Raw genomic sequence first — 24,737 nt, forward strand, 5'->3', positions numbered from 1 at the left:
CCCTTATCAAGAGGGACTCTCAAGGGGAAATGTCTCCTTGTCCAGGATGGGTGCATAACCCTGCCTAGCCCCACTCTCCTCTAGGACAGAACTGAGCAGCAGTGGCCAGGGGTACGTGATGAGACCTCAGGAAGGGAGCATAATTGGGGACCTATCCTCAGGCTCCTCCATGTACCAGCTTCACCCCAAACCCTCAGGTAAACACAAACCCAAGTAGGTCAGCCTGTGAAATGAAGTCTCATTTAGGATCTACCCTTTTCCTACCAGGGCAGCATTTTCCATGTCTCCTCTAGTCCCTGCTCACAGAGTAGGAATAAAGGAAGCGGCCCTGGCAGTGCTGAGTCCTTCCAGGCACATCATTTTCCCCACCCTGGGCCTCGGGGTGGAGCAGGGCTGTGAGAGAGTCAGTGACCTCTGTGCTCTCACACTTGTGTCCTTCTTAGTCCCTGCTCCCTGGTCCTGTCCCAGCCCACTCTCAGACCCTTCCAGAATGCCCGGCGCCAACATTCACAGAACATCTTCCATTAACAAGAGTTATTACAGAAAGAGGGGTTGTTTCTACACAGATCCTCACCCCATAAACATATCCTGTGTACAAACCCAATTCAAACTCTCCTCTGACTTCTAGCTCCCTGGTCTCCACCTGGTGGAGAGGTGCAGCCACACAGGGGAATGCTGGGATGCAGCCCAGTTCCAACAGAAGAGAACTGGGATTCTCAGAAAAAGGCTGCATCCAGGCAAAATGAGGCTTTTGATGGGGTTGGTCATTAGCACCCGTCCCACTGCTCTTTTGTACATCTTTTTTCTTTTCTTGGAGGTATTTTTTCCAACTCTCTAATCAGCTGTCAGACCCTACTTAGTGCCATACTGACAAGGATGAAGTCACACAGGAGATATTATGCAAACACAGATGCAGCCATTCATGTAGTAGATAATAGTGCTGAGATTTAAGCGGCATTTCCAAATCAGGGTTAGCTGCCATGCTGGAGGAAGAAGAGCTGGAGAAAACGCGTTAATGCTGCTCGCAAATTAGCACGAAACAGAACAACCCATGACACCCTCTGAGATGGGATGTCCACTTGAGTTACCAGCTTGAAGGGTCAAAACCGGCAAGTATTCAAAACTTTAGCAACCAGAGGCAATGGCCCTTATGAGATAATGGAATGGGTAGTTGAACCTTTAACAAGCAGACAGTAACACCATCACTTCTCCTCTGAAAGAAGACCATATCCCAGATCCCTCTGAAAACAGGGGAGCTTTCTTCCTTTCCTATTAAAAGTGATCCAAGGGAAGCACTGAATACCAGCCATTAACCACTTAGGATGAATTGACCTGATGCCTTCTTCAGCAATCAATGCAAAGAAATAGAGGAAAACAACGGAATGGGAAAGACTAGAGATCTCTTCAAGAAAATTAGAGATACCAAGGGAACATTTCATGCAAAGATGGTCTCGATAAAGGACAGAAATGGTATGGACCTAACAGAAACAGAAGATATTAAGAAGAGATGGAAAGAATACACAGAAGAACTGTACCAAAAGGATCTTCACAACCCGGATAATCACGATGGTGTGATCACTCATCTAGAGCCAGACATCTTGGAATGTGAAGTCAAGTGTGCCTTAGAAAGCATCACTATGAACAAAGCTGTGGAGGTGATGGAATTCCAGTAGAGCTATTTCAAATCCTGAAAGATGATGCTGTGAAAGTGCTGCACTCAATATGCCAGCACATTTGGAAAACTCAGCAGAGGCCACAGGACTGGAAAAGGTCAGTTTTCATTCCAATCCCAAAGAAAGGCGATGCCAAAGAATGCTCAAACTACCATACAATTGCACTCATCTCACACGCTAGTAAAGTAATGCTCAAAATTCTCCAAGCCAGGCTTCAGCAATACGTGAACCGTGAACTTCCATATGTTCAAGCTGGTTTTAGAAAAGGCAGAGGAACCAGAGATCAAATTGCCAACATCCGCTGGATCATCGAAAAAGCAAGAGAGTGCCAGAAAAACATCTATTTCTACTTTATTGACTATGCCAAAGCCTTTGACTGTGTGGATCACAATAAACTGTGGAAAATTCTGAAAGAGATGGGAATACCAGACCACCTAACCTGCCTTTTGAGAAATCTGTATGCAGGCCAGGAAGCAACAGTTAGAACTGGACATGGAACAACAGACTGGTTCCAAATAGGAAAAGGAGTAGGTCAAGGCTGTATATTGTCACCCTGCTCATTTAACTTCTATGCAGAGTACATCATGAGAAACGCTGGACTGGAAGAAGCACAAGCTGGAATCAAGATTGCCGGGAGAAATATCAATAACCTCAGATATGCAGATGACACCACCCTTATGGCAGAAAGTGAAGAGGAGCTAAAAAGCCTCTTGATGAAAGTAAAAGAGGAGAGTGAAAAAGTTGGCTCAAGGATCAACATTCAGAAAACGAAGATCATGGCATCTGGTCCCATCACTCCATGGGAAATAGATGGAGAAAACAGTAAAAAGAGTGTCAGACTTTATTTTGGGGGGCTCCAAAATCACTGCAGATGGTGACTGCAGCCATGAAATTAAAAGACGCTTACTCCTTGGAAGAAAAGTTATGACCAACCTAGACAGTATATTCAAAAGCAGAAATATTACTTTGCCAACTAAGGTCCGTCTAGTCAAGGCTATGGTTTTTCCTGTGGTCATGTATGGATATGAGAGTTGGACTGTGAAGAAGGCTGAGCGCCAAAGAATTGATGCTTTTGAACTGTGGTGTTAGAGAAGACTCTTGAGAGTCCCTTGGACTGCAAGGAGGTCCAACCAGTCCATTCTGAAGGAGATCAACCCTGGGATTTCTTTGGAAGGAATGATGCTGAGGCTGAAACTCCGGTACTTTGGCCACCTCATGCGAAAAGTTGACTTATTGGAAAAGACTTTGATGCTGGGAGGGATTGGAGGCAGGAGGAGAAGGGGATGACCGAGGATGAGATGGCTGGATGGCATCACTGACTCAATGAACGGGAGTCTGAGTGAACTCCGGGAGTGGTGATGGACAGGGAGGCTTGGCGTGCTGTGATTCATGGGGTCGCAAAGAGTTGGACACGACTGAGAGACTGAACTGAACTGACGCAATTTTACCTCAGGCCTTCGCACCATGTGTGGAGGAAGGGCTTTGTTCCTTGCTAAGGAAAGTTCAGTCAAGCCTTAGTAAAAGGAAAAGTATTAGGTCAGAGTGAGATCTTCCCTGTGACACTCAAAGTCAGTGCAGGAAATAGCCACACCTGTCTAGATGTTAAGCCAAAGACCACAGACTGCAGTTATTTTTCTAAGCCATGTGAAATCTTTTACACTTACTAGTTACCATGGTAACTGTGTATATATATATATATGTATATATAACTGTGTATATACACACAGCTATATATATATACAACAATATATATATTTACAACTCTCTTATACACACCCCAGTATGGCCACTGGGGCTTGCTTAGCATCACCTGTCCTGTTTTTGAAACCAATTCACTCTTTAAACAAGTTCACCTAAACTCCTGATGTCTATATGAGAGATGACAGTGATATTTAGGGATCTTGCTGGCCAAGCCACATCCCCAACCCACGTGGGCCCCACTAGTGACCAAGATGTTCCACCTCCACCTCCTCCTCTCCTGCTTGGCGGCTGCAGGGGCTGACCTGCTAGAGGAGCATTTTGGTGAAATCTAGAACCTGCGCCATCGCCTAGAGGAGTCCATCTGCATTAACAACTGCCTACGGGAGCAGCTGGAACACAGGCTCAGCTCCACTGCCCGAGGAAGCAGTAGGAGAGGCCCAGGGCTTCCTATTTCTGGTCCATTTAGGGAGAATCTGAAGGTTGCCCTTGAGAAGAGCTTCACAGATTTCAAAGCACTGTGGTCTGCTTTCCTCCACTTGCTCCTTACAGTCAGCAAGGCTGCAGGGCGTGGGGGTGGGGGGAGCATGGGCAAGTCCCATTCCCCGCTCTTTGTTGCTGTATCTGAGCTCAGAGAGTAACTCTCCTCACTGCAGATATAACCAAGTCTGGTCCCCAGAATCCTGATTTCTCATCCATCTTAATCTGTTCATTTGCTGCCTGCTGACTTCTGTGCCCTGGTCCTGTGATTGGCAAGTGGTGGAGCCAGGTCTGCAGGGCCTCCCCGAGCCCTCACGAAGGTTTACCACCCTCTCCTCCAGGCTCTGACACTGAGGAGCCGGCCCTTCCCCATGTCCTTGTCCTACCCACACAGTAGCAGCAGCAGCTATTTAGGAGAAAGAGCCTCCTGAATAGCTCACCCAGGGCATATGAAATGCACACAAAGAACCCACACAAAGGAGCTGCAGGAAAGCCAGGCATTCTACCTACCAGGCCTTATGCCCAGGACATGAGTCCTCAGGGTTTTCTGCTGGGTTGGGACAGTGTCTTTGGAGACAGAGAAACAGTAACACAGAAAGCCTCTGTCACTCAAAGGTGTAACTTACCTGCTTGCACTTCCCAGGACAGGCTCTACCTCTAACTTCTATAGTCCAGGCCCGGAGTCCACACCTCAGCTCTGCAATGAGAACAGAGTCCTTAGGGAATAGGTCACTCTCAGGCCCCTTTTCTCCCTAGCCACACCAATCTCCAATTTTAGAAGCAAAGAGAGAAGGTGGAGAGAACAGATCTATACAGACCCACGGACCCAAATTTCTATAGCTATTCTCAGTCTAGAAAACATCCTCTCCTTCCTGCAGAAGACCATGTCTGTATGCACATGCTTCATACCAAGCACTTCTTTTCCTAGAAAATCACAAAAGCCATCCTTTTGCTCCCAAGTGAATTGGAGAGTGAACTGACCCTTGAAGAGGAAGTGGTAGGTCTGGCTACCTGGTGTGCAGTGGCTAAAAACTGTGGTTCTTAAATTTAGAGTGCCTTAGAATCAGCTGTGGAGATTATAGAAGCTACTTCCTGGGTTTCAATTCTGAGATTTAGTTGGTATGGAGTCCTAGAGTCTGAATTTTTCACATAAGCATAACCATAAGTTTCTGATGCAGGTGAGCTGCATATCACAGTTTAAAACCTATTGTTCTGTAACACTAATTCAGCCCTATAAATAAGTTTGTTTTCCTTTGAGAATTTTTAATTGAAAAGTGGATAAGTCACACCACAAATTAACATAAAGATCTTAAATCATTCCCTAGAAAAAGTTCCTAGTTACATTCTTTCACCTTCCAGAATTAAAATCAAGTGCTCAATCCACAATTACTTCCTAATAACAGCTGAAAAAGTAAAACAAACAACAAACAAACATTCCACCACCACCATCAATAACAAAAAGTTCCATCAAAAGACTCATGCCTGAGACTTCCCTCGTGGTCCAGTGGCTCAGACTCTGCGCTCCCAATGCAGGGGGCCTGGGTTTGATCCCTGGTCAGGAAACTAGATCCCACATGTCACAACTAAGATCCAGCACAGCTAAATATTAAAAAAAAAAAAAAAAGACTCATGTGTGAGGTAGACCATGCCCCAGTTTTATAGTAGATGAAGTGATATCAACTTCTGTTACACTTGTTTAAGTATTTTCCATAAGTGCTTTTGGCCATCACCACTGAGGAACTCATTGGCAGAAGCAGCAAAATGGGTGAGAAGTCAGCTAAACTATGAAGTAATTAGTTAAAGACAAAGTAGGAAAATTCGAGGACCTCTATCCCTGTGGTGAGTCAAGCATCCCAGCAACTCTTCCTTCATCCCTGTGCTGCCGTGGCTGCTAGGAATTGATAATATAATCAGTAATCAATGGTGAACTCAAGCAACGCTTTTAAGAACTTCATTTCATGGACATAACATTTATGAAAACAACAGCATATGAATAAAGTAAATCTCAGACTGGTCAAAATCCAGTCACAAATTACTTTGGGGGAAAATTTCTAAAAGCCTTTCTTGTGTTTCACACATTGAAAAGTAGTTTTTGGCTGTAAAAAATGCAAAACAAGCAAACAAACAAACAAGTATCTTTGAAATGGAGAATTCTGCAAAATTTAACTTTTCATGAAGTGTATTCTTTCCTTCTATATGTTGGAATCCATTCTTAAAGGCAAATGAGATCAATCTGTGTCACCACCACTGTCTTCCAGTTTGCTGTAATTCAAATGACAAACATGATCGCTTCTCGGCCTTTTGGCTAAGATCAAGTGCAAATGACAAACATGCTGAGTATACCTGCATAGGAAATAGGGTGAGAGTCCTTGAGGGAAAAAAAAAAAAAAGAAAAGTAAAAAAGACACCTAATGTAATGCTTCAAACATGTAACAATATCTCTTGACCTTCAACCTAAAACAGACAGATAACTTAAAGATTCATACAGGGTTCATTATATCCCCCATCTTATTACTGCTAAAGTGAATATGCTAGACACATTGAATTGGGGTTCTATGTCTGTTGTAACGAGTGACCATGAGTTTAGCATCTTAAAAGAACACACTTTTATCATCTTAGAGTTCTGTAGATTAGGGGTCCAACAAAGATCTCATTGGACTAAAATCAAAATGTTGACAGGACTGCCTTATCTTCTGGAGGCTCTAAGAGATAGCCTGTTAACTTGCATTGTCTAAAAAGATTTTAGAGCCCTCCCACATTCCTTGGCTTCTGCCCTCTTCATCCATCTTCTAAACTAGAAACTCAAAGTGAGGTAGAGTCCTCACTTTGCCTCATTCTGACCTGAAGGCCCTGTGTAATTACAGGGTATCCATCTGAATAGTCCAGGGTCATCTCCTCGTCTCAAAGTCTGTGTCCTAACCACAACTGCAAAGTTTCTTTTTCTAATATATTCACAGGTTTTGAGAATTACAGCAGGGACAATCTAGAGGGGCAGTATTCTGCCACTGACAATGGTGTTAACTAAGGTGCTAATTAATATTGAAACTAAGAATAAAAATTGTTTACTTTCAACAAAGTTTAGTAAAATTAAGACGATATATGAAGGTGCAATGCAGAACAGTAAAGACAAAGTCAAATCAGAACCCTAGAAGTGCTCCATTGATGACCATTATATTACACAAGGGCTAGTCATTTTAGGTTCCTTTTCTCAGATGGTGATTACCCTGCCTCCCAGATTGAGTTTGAGGATATAAATTTCATCTGAGCCTAAAAGCCTGTGATGGAGAAAGTGAAGGTGGTGATGGAGAAAGTGAAGGTGGTGATGGAGTCGCTAAACCTAGCACCCTACTCTCCTTTGACTATGAAATTTCAGTTGATCTCCATGGAACAGATGGGACGATTTTCTCAGACTTAGCCTTGCATGAACACAGGAGACTCTGGTCGATCCCTGGATTAGGATGATCCCCTAGAGGAGGAAATGGCAACTCTTTCCAGTATTCTTGCCTGAAAAATCCTATGGACAGAGGAGCCTGGCGAATTGCAGTCCAAAGGGTCACAAAGAGTTGGACATGACAGAGCACACACCCACAAACTTGTTTTAAAAAAAGAAAGCAAACTCTAAGAAGACCTTTGGTGCAAGTCACTGTTACATGGAATAACTTACACTATGAAATCCTAAACCAGGTGACCAAACGTCATTCTAAAGTCACAGATCATCCTTAGCAAGAGAAAGCGGGCTGTAAGTACTATGTACAGGAACAAAACTGAGACAGATCCCACCAAGGCCCAGGCAGGAGAATATGCTTAGGCCAATGGTTAAGTAACCTCCTGTATTAGTCAGCTTGGGCTGCCATACAAAATTACTGTCGACTGGCTGGCTTAACCATCAACCTGTTTTCACACATTCTGGAGGCTAGATGTCCAAATCAAGATTGATGGTTGTGCCAATTCAGTTTCTGATGCAAGCACTCTTCCTGGCTTGCAGATAGCAGATGCCTCGATGGCTCCTCACAGGCCTTTTCTTATTGGTTGAGCTGGGGTAGGGCACCTCTTAATAAAGGTGAAAGAGAAGAGTGTAAAAGCTGGCTTAAAACTCAACATTCAGAAAACTAAGATCATGGTCCCATCACTTCATGGTAAATAGATGAGGAAACTGGAAACTGTGACAGACTTTATTTTCTTAGTCTCCAAAATCACTGCAGATGGTGACTGCAGCCATGAAATTCAAAGATGCTTGCTCCTTGGAAGAAAAGCAATGGACAAACCTAGACAGTGTATTGAAAAGCAGAGACATTACTTTGCTGATGAAGGTCTGTCTAGTCAAAGCTATGGTTTTTCAAGTAGTCATGTATGGATATGAGAGCTGGACAATAAAAAAAGGCTGAGTGTAGAAGGACTGATGCCTTCAAACTGTGGTACTGGAGAGACTCTTGAGAGTCTCTTGGATTGCAAGGAGATCAAACCAATCATTCTTAAAGGAAATCAGGACTGAGTATTCATTGGAAGGACTGATGCTGAAGCTCCAATACTTTGGCCACCTGATGTGAAGAGCTGACTCACTGGAAAAGATCCTGATGCTGGGAAAGATTGAAGGCGGAAGGAGAAAGGGATGACAGAGGATGAGATGGTTGGATGGATCACCGACTCTATGGAGATGAGTTTGAGTAGACTCTGGGAGATGGTGACGGACAGGGAAGCCTGGCGTGCTGCTGCAATCCATGGGGTCGCAAAGAGTCAGACGCGACTGAGTGACTGAACAACAACAACAAGGGCAGGAGCCTAAGCTCTCCAGTATCTTTTCTCATAAGAACACTAATCCTATTCGATCAGGACCCCAAGACTATGGTCTCATTTAATCTTAATTACTTCCTTAAAATGCCTTCTCCAAATACAGCCCCACAGGGATTAGAGTTCAAGATATGAATTAGGTGTGGGGTGGGGGGGCACATGCATTCAGTTCCTAACATCCTCCCCAGCCTCCTCCCCACATGAAGGCATTTGCAGCTCTCAGCTCTGGTCCCTGGGAACTGCCCAAGCACTGGGTCCTCAGATTCCTCTCCCCACAGACTTTCTCCCCTCTCTGTGACTCCAATGCCTCAACACGGGGCTCAGCTGTTGACTGGCTGACACTCAGAAGCAGTGGACTGACTTGCTTTCACCTGATCACTTTCAGAAGAGAGTTTATACTTGCAGAAATGTGTTCACTGAGGAGACTGGCTGTGGTGGCAGAATAACGCTTCCCCAAAGATTTTCACATCCTGATCCCTGGAATTTGTGATTATGTTACTTGACATAGCAGAAGAAACTTTGCTGGTGTGATTAAATTAAGGACCTTGAGATGGGGGGCTCATGAAATCACAAAGATCCATATAGAGGGAGGATGGAGAGTTGGTATCAGAATAATGTGTTGTGAGAATAATTTGATCAGTTGTGACTGGTTTGAAGATGGAAAGGAGCTATGAGAGTGAAATGTGGGCATCTTCTAGAGGCTGGACAATGCAAAGAAATAGATTCTCCCCTAGAGCTTCCAGGAAGAAACTCAACCCAATTGTCACATTGATTGTAGCCCAGGGAGGTGCATCTTGGACTTCTGATCTCCAGAACCATAAAATAATAAACGTGTGATAAGACACTAAGTGTGTGGTAATGTGTTACAGTAGCAATAGGAAACTCCTATAGTAGAAATTGGTGGATAAAGAATATTTAAAACCAGTTCTGGTGGGAATTTGTTACCATGGCTTTAGACCAATTACTGTATCCCCAGAAATGCAAACTTTCAAACTGTTCAGTTCTCAGTGTAGATAATGTAAATAATACTGGATGAAGTACCAGCCATCCCCATATAAAAGGTTGAAACCCTCACTGGCACTCAGGGATAAACATCTAATATGCTCCAAGACAGGGCTGTGCATGCCTGGTCTATTTGAGATAGGGTTGCAGGGACTGGGACACTGGATTTATAATGTTCTCCACTGGGCTAGCTGCAGGGGCCTGGGCTGCAGGGGATTCTTCTGTCATATCCAGGTAGTCTAGTATCTGAATGCCCTTCCCTTCAATGATGAACTTCCCACATCTGCAACTTTTAAGGATCACATACCTGCTTTCTTAGTTTCCTAGGGGCTAAGTTGTGGGTCTGTTATCAACAACTGTCCAATCTTTATCAGTAACAACTACTCCAGAATCTGACAGGAGTTGAGAGACACAAGAATGCTTCCATGGTGACTCAGTAATAAAGAATCTGCCTGCAATGCAGGAGACACGAGTTAGAGAATCAGTTTCAACCCCTGGGTCGGGAAGATCCCCTGGAGGAGGAAATGGTAACCTACTCCATGGATTTCCCTACTCTTGCCTGGAAAAATCATGGACAGAGGAGTCTGGTGGGTACAGTCCATGGGGCTGCAAAGAGCTGGACTCAACTGAGTGGCTGAGCACACACGCAAGAGACACAGGAGTAGGCTCTGGGGAATTTCTTTTCATCCCTGCAGTGGAAGAACCCCTCATCTCAAGATCCCTAGTTTAATACAGGCCAGGTGCCGCAGAAGTCATGGAGCCATGGGTGGTGTCCAGTGTGCAGGGCCAGTAGTGTCACTTGTGGAGAGCTACAGGGTTTGTCACTCATCAAGGGGCACCAGTGCCCTTCCCATTTGGCCTGTGTGCTCATTTCCATTGGCCTTTCTTATTCCTCCCAGTTTGTAAAGCCTGGTTCTCCAGTTTGCAGGAGATTCTCTGAGCTATTAGTTTGGGGTTGGCCTAAAATTTCCTTCAATTTTTTAAGTAAAAAATAAAAGATAGATTTTGCATTTTCACGGAGAACTTTATTAAACAACACAGTCACCATATCGTTTCACAACCTTGTCATTCTTCAGGCAACCTCACAATTCCATCCTCCCCAAATATTTTTATCTTTTTGGCAAAGAACTGTTTCAGGTGCCTTTTATAGTCTCCCAAGAAATTGAAATTTTTTCCATTAAGAGAATTTTGTAAAGACCAAAATAAATAAAAATCCAAAGTCTGGTGAATAAGGCAGATGAATCAGAACTCCCAGCCAAGCTGTAACAGTTTTTGCCTGGTCATCAAAGAAACATGTACTCTTGTGTTATCCTGATGGAACAGTATGCACTTTCTGTTGACTAATTCTGGACACTTTTTGTTGAGACTGACTTTCAGTTGGTCTAATTCGAAGCACTGAAGTGAAGTGAAAGTCACTCAGTCGTGTCCAACTCTTTGAGATCCCATGGACTATACAGTCCATGGAATTCTCTAGGCCACAATACTGGAGTGGGTAGCCTTTCCCTTCTCCAGGGGATCTTCCCAACCCACGGATCGAACCCAGGTCTTCCACATTGCAGGCAGATTCTTTACCAGCTGAGCCACAAGGGAAGCCCAATGGGAAGCAGTACCTTTGGGAATTAATCATTTGATTTTCCAGAGGGGCTCATAATAGAGGACTCCATTTTAATCCCACCCCATATACACAACAGCACCTTTGTGGATTAAGACAGGCCTTTGGTGTGGTTGGTAGTGGTTCATTTTGCTTGCCCCACCATCCCTTCGATTCCACATTATTGTCCAGTATACACTTTTCATCGCCCATGATCATTTGTTTTAAAAATGGAAAGTTTCTGTTACATTTAAGTAGAGAATCATGTGCGGAAATATGGTCAGGAAAGTTTTTTCCACTTATGTGGAGGGGCTTCCCTGGTGGCTCAGACAGTAAAGAATCTGCCCACAGTGCAGGAGACCCAGGTTCGATCCCTGAGTCAGAAAGATCCCCTGAAGAAGGAAATGGCAACACATTCCAGTATTCTTGTCTGGAAAATCCCATGGACAGAGTAGCCTGTTGGGCTACAGTCCAGGGGGTCACAAAGAGTCAGACACGCCTAAGCGACTAATACTTTCCATTCCTTTTAAGTGGTCTGCCTGACTGGGGAGCATACTCCAGTGAGAAATCTCTGGCACAAAATTATGCAAACCACTTTGGACATGTTCTATGAGTCATAGCACCTTCTCCATACAATGCACAAATCTTTATGTGTGTGTGTGTGTTTCAGTTGCATTTTGACCTTTCTTAACATAATAAAGCATAATATGCTGAAGATGTTGCTTTTTCCCCTTCCATTTTCAATATTAAAATGGCTACACAAAAATTATCAACTTTGATCACATTTTTAACTGCATGCTGATATGACAGTGTGTGACAGCTGTCACATAATAATCAAACAAACTAGTTTTGAATGATGTTAAAGACACTAAGTGCTACTAGAGCCACCTTATGGTAAAAACCAAATGAACCATTTGGCCAACCTAGTAGCTCTTGAATAAAGTATATTTCAGATAAAATTAGCCACAATCTATTTCTGATGGCTGCAGAGGAAATAAAGCAAAAGGGGAAAGAAGGGAGGAAGGAAGGAAAGTTCTTTCTAGAAGTTAGCTAGGTGCTGAGTTTCTTTGTGTTTAACTCCAGGATTCTCTTCCTCCAAGCTAGTCACCTTCCCCCTTAAGCCAATGTCACCCTCAAGGATCAAGTTACTGCATTCCTTGCTCTCTATTCTGAAACCACAAGTTGGCTGTCTTCTCCCTCCTCCCCTCTCTGGGCCCTGGAGTCTAACCCAATCATATCCAGTGAGAAAACAAACCAACCAACAAATTAACCATACTCTTCAAGCAAGCACATCATCTTTCTAGCCCTTATTTTAGTCATCAACTTCTTTTTCAGAATCTTCATTTCTTGTATTCTAAATGGTGAGTGAAGGAAAAGCTTGGTCCCTGGGATATCATGAGAATGGAGTAGGAAGGATGTGAGCAGTGAATATGCACACTGAGTATCACTTTGAGATGTAATTCTGAATCTATTTGGCTGGAGAAGACTCTTGAGAGTCCCTTGGACAGCAAGGAAGTCAAATCAGTCAATCCTAAAGGAAATCAACCCTGACTATTCATTGGAAGGACTGATGCTGAAACTCCAACACTTTGGCCACCTGATGTGAAGAGCTGATTCACTAGAAAAGGCCATGATGCTGGGAAAGACTGGGGGCAGGAGGAGGAGACTGCAGAGGTTGCCATGGTTGGATGGCATCAATGGACATGAGTTTGGGAAAACTCTGGAAGATAGTGAAGGACAGGGAAGTCTGGCCTGTTGCAGTCCATGAGGTTGCAAAGCCTTGGACACGACTGAGCAACTGAATAACAAATACACATGACCCATACATATGCTTTTATTTTATACATTGTGGTGATTTGGTCGCTAAGTCGTCTCTGACTGTTGCGAGTCCATGGACTGAAGCCTGCCTGGCTCCTCTGACCATGGAATTCTCCAGGCAAGAATACTGGAGTGGGTTGCCATTTCCTGCTCCAGGGGATCTTCCTGACCCAGGAATGAAACCCAGGTCTCCTGCATTGAAGGCAGATTTTTTACCGACTGAGGTACGAGGGAAGCTTTTTTTTTTTTAATACTTGTATAAATAAATAAATAAATATGTGTGTGTGCGTGTGTGTGTGTGTGTGTGTGCATACACTGTTTTACAGCTTCTTTATTACTTAAAGTCTTTTTGCATCAGCGTAACACACAACCTCAGAATTCCTGTTCTCCGCGTGTGAACCAGGACAAAAAGCAAGAATTTGAAGAGACTGGCAAAATTCGCCGTATCTCACCTAAGTGACAAGATGTTTCTTAGCACAGGATTGGTACGGTCCACGAGGCGGGAGAATCATGACGTCACGTCCCCTTCAGTAGCCGACCCGCCATTGGTCATCTTGGCAGTGGTGGGAGGGGAGATGAGGGCCGGGCGTGGGCTGGAGGAGAGGAGCGGCCTTAGAGGTCGTGAATGGGGTTGGCTTATGTAAATCTTGGGCTTCCCTGGTGGCTCAGAGGTTAAAACGTCTGTCTGGAACGAGGGAGAACCAGGTTCGATCCCTGGGTTGGGAAGATCCCCTGGAGAAGGAAATGGCAACACACTCCTGGAAAATCCCATGGAAGGAGGAGCCTGGTAGGCTAAAGTCCATGGGGTCTCAAAGAATCGGACACGACTGAGCGGCTTTACTTTCACTTTCACTATGTAAATCTTGCTGCGAAATGGTACAGTGCCCGGCGAGGCACTTCCCCAGTTATGGAAGTTTTCCTGTGATTTTGTTGGATTTTTTAGAAGAGTTGTTTGGAGGGCCTCAGAGACATGGAAAAGAGGGGTGAGGAGGGTAGCGGAAGGGATGTGGGGAAATGGCAAAATGAGCGTGTCTAGACAGTGAACGTGTCTAAGGCTGTGCGGGGGCGGGGGTGGGGAGGCAGGCTAAAGATCAACTCATACTTATCTGGCAGAGACACCATGATCCTGAAAGTGGGTCTCCCAGAGCAAGGGTTGTCCTTTGCATTTTGGATTTGTTGATCTCTGTGATTTCCTCAAGTGTGGGAAACCACATTGTAGTAACTTGTGGTAGTTGGGGGGCAGCATGTGCGTTCTGCTTCCTTAACTAGTGATAAAAATGCAGTTAGTGACATGATGGTAAAAACTTACTTGGCCTCTTTATTTTCCCAATTATTAACTGTTTTTTTTTTTTTTTCTTTTCTTGGCATTCTTTGACAGTGCCAGGCCTCTGTCAGTTCAGATCATTCGCTCAGCTGTACCGGAGTCTTTGAATATTAGGCCTTATCCTGCTCTATTTATCCTTTTACATACCCTTCTATCAGTTCAGTTAAGTTGCTCAGTTGTGTCTGAATATTTGCGACCTGGTGGACTGCAGCAGGCTTTCCTGTCCTATCATCAACTTCTGGAGCTTGCTCAAACTCGTCCATCAAGTTGGTGATGCCATCCGACAAGCTCATCCTCTGTCCTCCCATTCTCCTCCTGCTTTCAATCTTTCCCAGCATCAGGGTCTTTTCCATTGAGTCAGTTCTTTGCATCAGGTGGCCAAAGCATTGGAGCATCAGCTTCAACATCGGTCCTTCCAATGAATATTCAGGACTGATTTTCTTTAGGATGGACTGGTATGATCTCCTTGCAGTCCCAGTGAAGTCGCTCAGTTGTGTCCAATCCCCATGGACTGTAGCCTACCAGGTTCTACCATCCATGGGATTTTTCAGGCAAGAATACTGGAGTGGGTTGCCATTTCCTTCTCCAGAAGATCTTCCTGACCCAGGGATTGAACCTGAGTCTCCCGCATGATAGGCATTGTAGGCAGACGTTTTACCTTCTGAGCCACTAGGGGAGATCCAAAATCTAGGCCTTAAAGGGGGCACCCGGACTTGAACCAGGGACCTCTTGATCTGCAGTCAAATGCTCTACCACTGAGCTATACCCCCATGCAGTTCAAGGAACTCTCAAAAGTCTTCTCCAACACCAGAGTTCAAAAGCATCAATTCTTTGGCGCTCAGCTCTCTTTAGAGTTCAAATATCACATCTATAACTGACTACTGGAAAAACCATAGAGGGACTTTTGACTAGACGGACCTTTGCTGGCAAAGTAATGTCTCTGCCTTTTATATGCTGTCTAGATTTGTCATAGTTTTTCTTCCAAGGAGCATGCATCTTTGAATTTCATGGCTGCAGTCACCATCTGAAGTGATTTTGGAGACTGAAAAACAAAGTCCGTCACTGTTTCCATTGTTTTCCCATCTATTTGCCATGAAGTGATGGGACCAAGTGCCATGAGCTTAGTTTTCTGAATGTTGAGTTTTAAGCCAAATTTTTCACTTTCATCAAGCAGCTCTTTAGTTCCTCTTTGCTATCTGCCATAAGGGTGGTGTCATCTGCCTATATGAAGTTACTGATATTTCTCCCAGCAATCTTGATTCCAGCTTGTGCTTCATCCAGCCCATCATTTAGCATGATGTACTCTGCATATAAGTTCAATAAGCAGGGTGACAATCAGCCTTAATATACTCCTTTCACACTTTGGAACAAGTCTGTTGTTTCAGGTACAGTTCTAACTGTTGCTTCCTGACCTGCATACAGATTTATCAGGAGGAAGGTCAGGTTGTCTGGTATTCTCATCTCCTGAAGAATTTTCCACAGTTTGTCGTGATCCACACAAAGACTTTGGTTTAGTCAATAAAGCAGAAGTAGATGTTTTTCTGGAACTCTATTGCTTTTTTGATGATCCAATGGATGTTGGCAATTTGATCTCTGGTTCCTCCACTTTTCTAAATTCAGCTTGAACATCTGGAATCTCACAGTTCACATTCTGTTGAAGCCTGGCTTGGAGAATTTTGAGCATTACTTTGCTATCATGTGAAATAAGGGCAATTGTGCAACAGACCAACCTAGACAGCATATTAAAAACAAAGATATTACTTTGTCAGCAAACGTCTGTCTAGTCAAAGCAATGGCTTTTCCAGTAGTCATGTATGGATGTGAGTGTTGGACCATAAAGAAAGCTGAGTGCCAAAGAATTGATGCTTTTGAAATGTGGTGTTGGAGAAGACTCTTGAGAGTCCCCTGGACTGCAGAGATCAAACTAGTCAATTCTAAAGGAAATTAGTCCTGAATATTTATTGGAAGGACTGATGTTGAAGTTGATGCTCCAATATTTTGGCCACCTGATGCGAAGAACTGACTCATTTGAAAAGGCCCTGATGCTGGGAAAGATTGAAGGTGGGAGAAGGGGATGACAGGATGAGATGGTTGGATGGCATCACCAACTCTATGGATCTGAGTTTGTGCAATCTCCAGGAGTTGGTGATGGACAGGGAAGCCTTCCATGCTACAGTCCATGGGGTCGAAAAGAGCTGGACTTGAATTGATTGTACTCTGCCATTATACAGAATTCGGTTGTTGACTCTGCTAGTTATTGGAAATTTGTCTATGTATAGGAGGACAAAGAGAGTGGGAAGTGGAGAACTTGAGCCCAAGAGAAGCTGGAGTTGTCTCATGTAGGTCAGGAGCAGGCTTGAAGGGTCGTGAGCTCAGCGTTGTTTCGTCGAAGGCCCGCTCACTAGGGCTGGGTGTCCACAGCCTGGCGTGCTCGACACCAAGACTCAATGCCTCTGGTGCCGGCGAGGCTGGACCAAGATAGAGACATTTGAATCACTTTTCCACAGTAGTTGGAAGGGACGGGGAAAGATTTGCAGCAGCTGGTCTCTGTGGTGTATCTGGTTAGCGTGTTCGGCTGTTAACCAAAAGGTTGGTGGTTCAAGCCCATCCAGGGACCGATTGGTTTCAACTGTGGCAATGTTTTAACTATTGTTTTTACGCATCTGCAGCGCCTGAAATCTCCACCTACTTCACCTCAGCATGTTCTTTCCTCCCTTCCGGTTGTTAACTGGTGCCCCTGGTCTCTCTGACGCCTTGTACATTCCAGGGCAGCTGCCAGAGGATGAAGGCACACGCACACAGGTGGGAATTGGGGGGAATCCCTTACTTAAGATGGGACATCGCAAATTAGGCTCTATGTCACCACCTGAGCTGGCACCCCACTGCCACAGGATCTCACCGACACCGCCACCCTTTCATTTGGGACTGTCACTTTCTTTTTTTGTTTTCTTTTCTTCCCCACCACAAGTACCATCATCCAGTTTCAGAACACTCTTTTCATCTTCATTTCCCTTCAGTTCAGCTGTAGATAATCCCTTTTCTTTCCTCTAGCCCCAATTAATGTTACTCTGCCTTCTGCCTCCATGAATGTCTTTTCGATACTTCAGATAAATAGAATAAATCAATATGTAGTGCTTTCTGACAGGTTTCTTTCACTTAGTGCAATGTTTTTGAGGTTTATCCAGGCTCTGGCTTAAGTTTGCTTCTTATTACTGAGAATTTCATTGTGTAAATATACCACATTTCATGTACCAGCTGATGGGCATTTGAGCTGTTTCCACTTTTTTTTTTTTTTTTGCTATTATGAATAATGCTGCTACAAATATTTGAATAATTTTATCTGCACCTTTTTCATTTCTCTTGAATAGATTTATAGAAGTGAAATTGCTGAGTTTATAGTAAGCCTGTTTGTAGTAATACTTCCTAAGGCCAACTTGACTTCACACTCCAGGATGTCTGGCTGTAGGTGAGTGACCACACTATTGTGGTTATCTGGGTCATTAAGACATTTTTCATATAGTTCTTCTGTGAATTCTTGTCACCTTTTCTTAATCTCTTCTGCTTCTGTTAGGTTCACGCTGTCTCTGTCCTTTATTGTACCCATTTTTGCATGAAATATTCTCTTGGTAGCTCTAATTTTCTTGAAGAGATCTCTAGTCTTTCTGATTCTATCGTTTTCCTCTATTTCTTTGCATTGTTCACTTAATCATAATATTGCATGAATCTCCAGGCCCAGTATCAGTCAATGAAGTGTAACTGTTATTATGACATTTTAAATGAAGGGATGTGATACGTATTTCTTTCCCCCACAAAATGTCAGGGCACACAGACACCAAAAATCAAATTTCTTAAATATCTTTGTTGGATCTCACATACCAATATCATTAAGAAGGGGAGGAGGAAGACTATGTGGGGTAAGGGGGAAGATTAACTTTTAAAAATGTTTATCTCCGTTTCAAGTGGTCATGCTCTTATGCCACTCACTGACCTTTTTAATTATAAGTTTTAACTTCTTCAAAAGTCACTGTTGGTTAAAGTCAAACCAGGCTAATCAGTGTACAGATTGATCGGCAGAACACGGATTAAATATTCAATAGCGGAACCCACTCCACTACTCTTGCCTGGAAAATCCCATGGACAGAGGACCCTGGTAGGCTGCAGTCCATGGGGTTGCTAAGAGTCAGACATGACTGAGCAAATTCACTTTCACTTTTCACTTTCGTACATTGGAAAAGGAAATGGCAACCCACTCCAGTGCTCTTGCCTGGAAAATCCCAGGGACAGGGGAGCCTGGTGGGCTGCTGTCTATGGGGTCGCACAGAGTCGGACACGACTGAAGCGACTTAGCAGCAGCAGCAGCAGCAGCCTTTATAACCACATATATGCTAACGTGTCTTCCAAAGTCACTGTTGCAGGTATCATTATCAACTCCAAAAGCCCAAAGCCATATTTCCCTGATACCTTGTGGTCACTGTCATCACCTTCAGTCACTTTATCCTGTAAATTGAAGGTCTCTGTTATTACATGATCTTAGAAGCAGAGGTGTATGTCCAATTGGTTTCAGTGCAGGAAGAGACCCTGTTTCTCTGTGAACCAATGGAGCTGAAGAGCACTCTATGTTCCCAATAAGCCCTATCAGATTTTTTTTTTCTCAAGAATTGCTGATTATTCCATTGTGGTGACATCTTTATGCAGACTATAAACTACTTTGTGTGCATGATAAGTTGCTTCAGTCACGTCCAACTCTTTGTGATGCTATGGATTGTAGCCCACCAGGCTCCTCTGTCCATAGGATTGTCCAGTCAAGAATACTGGAATGGGTTGCCATACCCTTCTCCAGGGGATCTTCCTGACCCAGGGATTGAACCCATGTCTCCTGAATTGGCAGGCGGTTTCTTTACCACTGTGTCACCTGGGACTATATACTACTCTGAGTCCTATTAAGAAAATGGTTTCCATGACACAAGAAACTAGAAGCTAAAACATCACTCTGAAAACTAGCTTTACCGCACTGAGCAAGTTCTCCCTAGGACTCCAGAAGTTTTTAATAAGCTTGGTGCTTAGTTGCTTACTGTATGGTATATGGGATTAAGGCTATTTTTTCACAACACTTCAGGTAAATTATTGCAATGTGACTTTAAGCCACATAAACCTAACTTTTATTAGGTTTCAATGTTCGAAGTTTAGGAAGAAGTTGGACGACAATTGCTTTTCTGGTGTACTCTCGAGTTTCCTCACATAGCAGTGTCATCCCTCAGTTCGTACGGGGGGTTGTGATGGAGGGGGAGCCCCAGTGTTGAAAAGCAACCTGCCCACTCCTTCCTTCACTTAGTAATGAATGCTTAGTGGAGCACTTGGTCATTGTAGCCATTTTCAACCTTGTGAAACCACCAGCCTAGCCAAGCCCAGCAGAGTTATAGTGACACACATATCAGGAGAATTTCCTATGGTTTGGACTTACAAACTGATAGGATAGGATGTAGGTTAGAAGAAGACTCTCCTTCCCAGGGTAATCCATAAGCTCATTTACCTGTTACTTGAATGGTTGGTGGTCCCAGCCCCAAAAGGATACTATCCTTGTGGGTTTGTTGGTTTTTTTTTTTTTGACAGATCTCAGGTATTTTCATGTTATGTTTGTGATGCACAGTCTCTGTTAACTACTTCTCTGATCCTTAACCTCAACCTCTCTCTTTCAATCAGATATGGAAAAATCTTGCTTATATTCCTAAAGGCTCACATTAATTACTGAAGGGTTTGGTGGAAAGAATTATTTTTTAGAAGGATAAAAATAAGTTCTGGAGTTTCAAGCTCACTGACAATATAACATTTATGCCTGAGGCTGAGTTTCTGCAGCTGCTCATTCCTGGAAAGCTGGTGTCAATTCCCTGAAGCCAAATACCAGGAACACATCTCTCATTGAACAGCTTAGGTTTTTTTTTTTTTTTTAATTCCTTGAAGCCAGAAGAACACACTTCATGATCTAAGTAAGACAGTGGTAACAAGGCTCTATTATAAGATTTGGGCTTTGGCTGGGTGATAGGGGGAGGATGGGAGGAAGCGGGGTGTGTTCCATATTGAGGACTCTTAGCTCCAGCAACTCTATGATTGAAGTAAAGAAGTAACATCATTTTGTTATGAAGAGGATGTTTGGGATTTTGTAGTGCAAACATATCACAGTTGCTTGATGGATGCTGTTCCCTGCTGGGTTCATACGTTGTTCAGGGTTTTGAGAGTGAGGGATTGATTCACGGAAGAGATTTGATGTTGGGTTAATTTGACTTCCCTTGGCAAGACAGCCAGGCTGCTGCCAACTGGGAACTCACTCATCCTGAAGAGTGAGTCTCCATGATTGAGCTTGAAGAAAATGAAAATTGGAAAACTGACACTTAAGTTTAAATGTTCATTCAGTTCAGTTCAGTCACTCAGTCATGTCCGACTCTTTGCAACCCTATGGACTGCAGCACGCCATTCTTCCATGTCTATCAACAACTCCCAGAGTTTGCTCAAACTCATGTTCATTGAGTCAGTGATGCTACCCAACCATCTAATTCTCTGTCATCCCTTCTCCTCCTGCCTTCAATCTTTCCCAGCATCAGGGTCTTTTCCTGTGAGCCAGTTCTTCACATCAAGTGGCCAAAATATTGGAGCTTCAGCTTCAGCATCAGTCCTTCCAATGAATATTCAGGGGTGATTTCCTTTAGGATTGACTGGTTGGATCTCCTTGCTGTCCAAGGGACTTTCAAGAGTCTTCTCCAACACCACAGTTCAAAAGCATCAAGTCTTCGGCCCTCAGCTTTCTCTATGGTCCAACACTCACATCCATACATGACTACTGGAAAAGCCATAGCTTTGACTAGACAGACCTTTGTTGGCAAAGTAATATCTCTGCTTTTTAATATGCTGTCTAGTTTTGTCATAGCTTTTTCTCTAAGGAGCAAGTGTCTTTTAATTTCATGGCTGCAGTTACCATCTGCAGTGATTTTGGAACCCCCAAAATAAAGTCTGTCACTGTTTCCATTGTTTCCCCATCTATTTACCATGAAGTGATGGGACTGGATGCCATGATCTTTGTTTATTGAATGTTGAGTTTTAAGCCAGCTTTTTCACTCTCCTCTTTCACTTTCATCATGAAGCTCTTTAGTTCCTCTTCACTTTCTTCCATAAGGGTGGTGTCATCTGCATATCTGAGGTTATTAATATTTTTCCTAGCAATCTTGATTCCAGCTTGTGCTTCATTCAGCCCATCATTTAGCATGATGTACTCTGCATGTAAGTTAAATAAGCAGGCTGACAATATACAGCTTTGACATACTCCTTTCCCGATTTGGAACCAGTCCTTTGTTCCATGTCCAGTTCTAACTGTTGCTTGTTGACCTGCATACAGATTTCTTGAGAGGCAGGTCAGGTGGTCTGGTATTCCAATCTCTTGAAGAATTTTCCACAGTTTGTTGTGATCCACACAAAGGCTTTAGCATAGTCCATGAAGCAGAAGTAGATAATTTTCTGGAATCTTTTGCTTTTTCTATGATCCAGTGGATGTTGGCTAATTGATCTCTGGTTCCTCTGCTTTTTCTAAATGGAACAAATGGAAGTTCTCAGTTCATGTACTGTTGAAACCTAGCTGGGAGAATTTTGAGCATTACTTTGCTAGTATGTGAGATGAGTGCAATTGTGCAGTAGTTTGAGCATTCTTTGGCATTGCCTTTCTTTGGGATTGGAATGAAAACTAACCTTTTCCAGTCCTGTGGCCACTGCTGAGTTTTCCAAATTTGCTGACATATTGAGTGCAGCACTTTCACAGCATCAACTTTTTGGATTTGAAATAGCTCAGCTGGAATTCCATCACTTCCACTACCTTTGTTTGTAATGATGCTTCTCAAGGCCCACTTGACTTTGCACTCCAGGATGTCTGGCTCTAGGTGAGTGATCACACTATCATGGTTATCTAGGTCATTAAGATCTTTTTTTGTATAGTCCTTTTGTGTATTCTTAGAATAGGACTTTAAATATTAGATTTTTTCTTCATTTGTAGTCAAAATAAAAGGAGAGGCTGTATCCAAAGGACTTAGTGACTTAGTTTGAGGAACTTAATAACACTAGCTGATCTATTGGTCTCCTTAAATTGCTTCACCTATGCTGGTAGAGGTTGTTTGGTAATATTAAAGACACATTCCTCCACACAGAAATGCCCTTCATAGTATCCTTCATGTTGTGTGTGTTAGTGGCTCAATCATGTCTGAATCTTTGCAATTCCATGGACTGTAACCTACCAGGCTCCTCTGTCCATGGGATTCTCCAGGCAAGAATACTGGAGAAGGTTGCCATTCCCTTCTCCAGAGGATCTTCCTTATCCAGGAATCGAAGCTGGGTCTCCCACATTGCAGGCAGATTCTTTACAGACTAAGCTACCAGGGAAGTCCTCAACTGGTACTTTGCATAAACCTTGTCTGGAGAGCCCAGGAGAACAAGGATTTAAAAATAGATCTGCCACAGGAAACAGATATATGATAAATTCATAGATAAAATTATGTGCAGTTAAGTATTGTTCCCTTTTTATTCTTTTAGAGGTTGTTTGGTAACACAGACACACCTCCACACTAGAATGCTCTTCATAGTGTCCTTCATGTTATAAGAGCTTAGAAACAGTAACATTGAAGATGAGCCCAAAATTGTTACTGTGATTCTTTTATTTTATTTTTTTGCACACAACATTAGTGTATATTTTTTCTGAAAAGTCAGAAAATCAGGTGAGTAGAAGTAAACATCTAAATTAGTTCCCTATTACTTCCTATTAACAGGTTACAAAAACAATATTTTAAAACCACCAGGCTCCTCTGTCCATGAAATTCTCCAGGCAAGGATACTGGAGTGGATAGCCATTCCTTTCTCTTGGGGAACTTCCCGACCCAGGGATCAAACCCTGGTCTCCTGCATTGCGGGCAGATCCTTTACCATCTGAGCTACCAGGGAAGCCCAATATACTCATTATCAGAGTTCTGCTGATCAGAAGTTTGGAAGGATGTGACTGGCTTCTCTGCTCACAAAAGCGATCAGCATGTCCTTCCCGCCTGAACAGGGTGATATTGACCACGTCATGGTTCTGACGATCTCTGGTGAGGGACTGCCCTCATGGTCTCATGCTCCTCTGGGGTCACATTTATTGACCTGAATTCCATAACTCCTGATTTCTTTCAGCCCACCTGAAAGAAAGTAGCTTAGGATAAAGTCTAGAACTGTGGAGCCCTTGAATTCATCTCTGCCATATCTTTCTCCAAGAGGAGAATAAAATAGCAGAGGTCTTCATAAAGATATGACCCACATAAGGGCTGAGATGCTCCAGTGATTGGAGAAGAGGAGAAAACTCAAAAGACAATGGAGGCACTATAAGCCCAAACTGGGGAAGCAAGGTCCTCTTTGTGTCCCACCTCAGGTGGGTACTCCTCTGGAAAAGAGGCATTTCCCCTGCCACAGCACCTTGGACAACAAACTTGATCTAAACCCACTGAGTTGTTCTTGTTGCTGCTAGGCTTTTGGGGTCTCCATTCTAGGGTGTTTGTTTAAAGGTAGGGCTTTTTCCTTGCATGAGAATCTTCTTGGAATTTTTGTATGAAATGCAGTTTCCTGGGCCTTCTCTCCAGATGTTTTTAACAAGCAGCACAATGACTGTGATGTAGGCATTCTTTAGCTGTGCAGCTAGTGCCCAGGGAATGGAACCCTATCTGCTGCATAGTATCTATCACACTTACTCATCCAAGTTTAATGCTGCCATATGTGTTTTACATGGTACATTCTTCTCTATTATGCATAAGATCCATATGCTCAAAGACGGTAATGAAATCACCATGTAAAGCAAACTTGGTACATAGTGGAATAGGTATTTGCATCTTTGACGGCTGTTTCTAGGGCTGTGCTTTCATTGCTTTAGCACAGACCTAGGGTAAGATTTGATGGAAACAACGTAGGGAATAGAGGACATCGCCAAGAGTTAGTGATTCCTGGTAACTAGTATTGATCAATTTGACAAGTATTTGCTGAATGTTGTATCTGTCAGGCTCTTGAAGAGGCACTGGGTGAACAAGGCACACAGAGCACCTGCTCTCAGGAAGACGACCTCTAGCACAAGAGCCGAGTGTCTTACAGAGAATCACACATATTTTTTAATGATGACTGTGATGTATTTAATACATCTATGTTCCTTGCTCCCATTTTGTCAGCAGGGATTGAAAACTGAGTGTATATAAATAATCATACTCTGGAACTCTGATAAAAGAATTGTCACAGAAAAGCTCTTTTAGATAGGTAGATAGATAGCTAGATAGATAGCTCTTCTAGGTCTCCAGAGTAAATGTTGATATCTGTCTCT

General features: G+C 43.3%; 2 non-coding genes across 2 annotated transcripts; one reads left to right on the plus strand and one right to left on the minus strand.

The window, feature by feature from the left end:
- Positions 1 to 14,148: 14,148 nt before the first annotated feature.
- On the plus strand, positions 14,149 to 14,313 carry LOC138431051 (U1 spliceosomal RNA). The gene has a single exon (XR_011253514.1). It is a non-coding gene; the product is annotated as a U1 spliceosomal RNA (small nuclear RNA).
- A 759-nt stretch (positions 14,314 to 15,072) lies between these two features.
- TRNAC-GCA (transfer RNA cysteine (anticodon GCA)) lies at positions 15,073 to 15,144 on the minus strand. The gene has a single exon. It is a non-coding gene; the product is annotated as a tRNA-Cys (tRNA).
- Positions 15,145 to 24,737: the final 9,593 nt, after the last annotated feature.

The sequence above is a fragment of the Ovis canadensis genome, chromosome 1 (assembly GCF_042477335.2).
Source record: "Ovis canadensis isolate MfBH-ARS-UI-01 breed Bighorn chromosome 1, ARS-UI_OviCan_v2, whole genome shotgun sequence".
NCBI classification, from domain to species: Eukaryota; Metazoa; Chordata; class Mammalia; order Artiodactyla; family Bovidae; genus Ovis; species Ovis canadensis.